The 1,811-nt window shown below is 40.1% G+C and overlaps 1 long non-coding RNA gene across 1 annotated transcript; it reads right to left on the bottom strand.

The window, feature by feature from the left end:
• Positions 1 to 349: 349 nt before the first annotated feature.
• LOC131253927 (uncharacterized) lies at positions 350 to 1,563 on the bottom strand. The gene is made up of 3 exons (XR_009175357.1): positions 1,323 to 1,563; positions 890 to 930; positions 350 to 810 (listed from the first exon to the last, which is right to left on the bottom strand). It is a non-coding gene; the product is annotated as an uncharacterized LOC131253927 (long non-coding RNA).
• Positions 1,564 to 1,811: the final 248 nt, after the last annotated feature.

The raw sequence follows: 1,811 nt of genomic DNA, 5'->3' as shown, positions 1-1,811 counted from the left end.
TCATCAAACAGCTGAATTGAGAAACATGTGGATTGAGATTGTGTTTGAATCACAAGCAGTAACTGCAGTTATTACACATTCATTTCAAGTCGGACTTTAAAGGAAATAACACAAACTGCAACTCCCTCCTAAATAGCAGACCATGTGGCGTCTTATACTCAAGACTTTTAAGGAATCACACACACTGTAACTCCCTCTTAAATGGTCGATCATGTGGATCTGATGACCATCACCTTCCCTGGGTTTGGTGGACCATTGTGGTTTTTACACGACCATGGGTAGACATGAATCATGAATGGATGATGGTCCTACCTGATGGTGATCTCTCCCACATGCCATGTGTGCAAATCCCAGCCATTCACTTGCTGGGGCCTCATGTTGTCTGCTCCCTGGCCCAAAAATTAGAAGGGTCCCAACAAGTGCTTTTAGATGTTTTAAGCACGATTTCACACTTTCAGATGGTATGGTGCACTTGAGTTCCGGATACAGATGATTTTTGGGATATCCATTAACCTAGAGGGGCCCACTAAATGCACAGTGTGGATGTTCGATACATATTACAGTGGAGCCCACACAGCTCGACCTCATGGGAAGCTCCCATGAGGTCGACCTCATAGTACCATTTCCCAGTATGTGTTCCACCTTGGAAATCTGTGTCAAGAATCATAGTTATCAGATTATCCTAACCACAAGATGAATGGCTTGGAGAATAGTTGGTCCATATTGATTATACTAGAAAAGGCTTTACCATAAATGTTGACCGTCCATGATTTGCGTCCAGGAAACATTCACCACTTCTTAGTCCATGTCCTACAGGAATAGTCGAGCTCTCATTATTTGCATAAACTTGAATTTCTCAATAATCCACTTCAGTTAGAAGAAATCAAACCTCTCATCAACATCATTTTCCTCATCATCTGGCTCGGCTTCCTGATCATAACAAGAGCTACTGTGAAGTATGAAAGAATAAAGATGAAATAGAAAGTTTTCAATTGGTTGTTTTCACAGCCCAACAAACTATACATGTGAGGCGCATCTTTTGGTGATCTAAATCATTCAAATGCCAGTTCCCATGGGGGATGGAATATACCCAAAATCTTCCCCATCGGATGAGCCCATTTAGCACCATCAAATTGTGCTGGTTATAATTCTCCATATTCATTGGATGTCACTATCACTTGATAGGGTGGATATTGGAGCATGCACAGCCCCTGATGGGTCATATAGATTTCTTCTTTTGTTCCAGCAAGAAGGCTCATTCAGTACTTGAAATGTGAACTACTCATGGATGAATGAAGGAAAAAAAATGTAAAAATACTCACATCTTCATCAAAGTCGCTGTCAAACTCATCAACAACCTCCGCTTCATCTTCGTAATTAGTATCAAACTCATCAAAGTGCTGTTGTGCCTATTTTACACAAAAGAAGTTGAAATCGAAGATAAATAACATTGGTCAAAGGTAATCCCAGCCATAGGATTTAACTGTTTATTGTATATACATCTCATCATGCATTACATTTCATGGATTTTATAAATGGTCTGAATTAACAAAAGTAGTTGAATCCCCAAGCCTATCATCATGTAAATGCAAGAAATTTTATGGAGTTAATTAGTATGATTAAGACAGCCCTGTGGAGCGTCTGTCAGCATCGCATATGGGTGCAAGATCCAAGACGTTCATCAATTGTCTGATCTTCTAAGTTCCCTGATTCAAAATAAGGATGGTCCACATGATAATCGTACAAGCCTGATTTTTATGCCAGATATCTCTACACTGTATGCCACCTGATCAACATCTTGGATCTCACGC

Source organism: Magnolia sinica, chromosome 8 (assembly GCF_029962835.1).
Source record: "Magnolia sinica isolate HGM2019 chromosome 8, MsV1, whole genome shotgun sequence".
Classification (NCBI taxonomy): Eukaryota; Viridiplantae; Streptophyta; class Magnoliopsida; order Magnoliales; family Magnoliaceae; genus Magnolia; species Magnolia sinica.
This window is presented reverse-complemented; position numbering and strand designations above follow the sequence as displayed.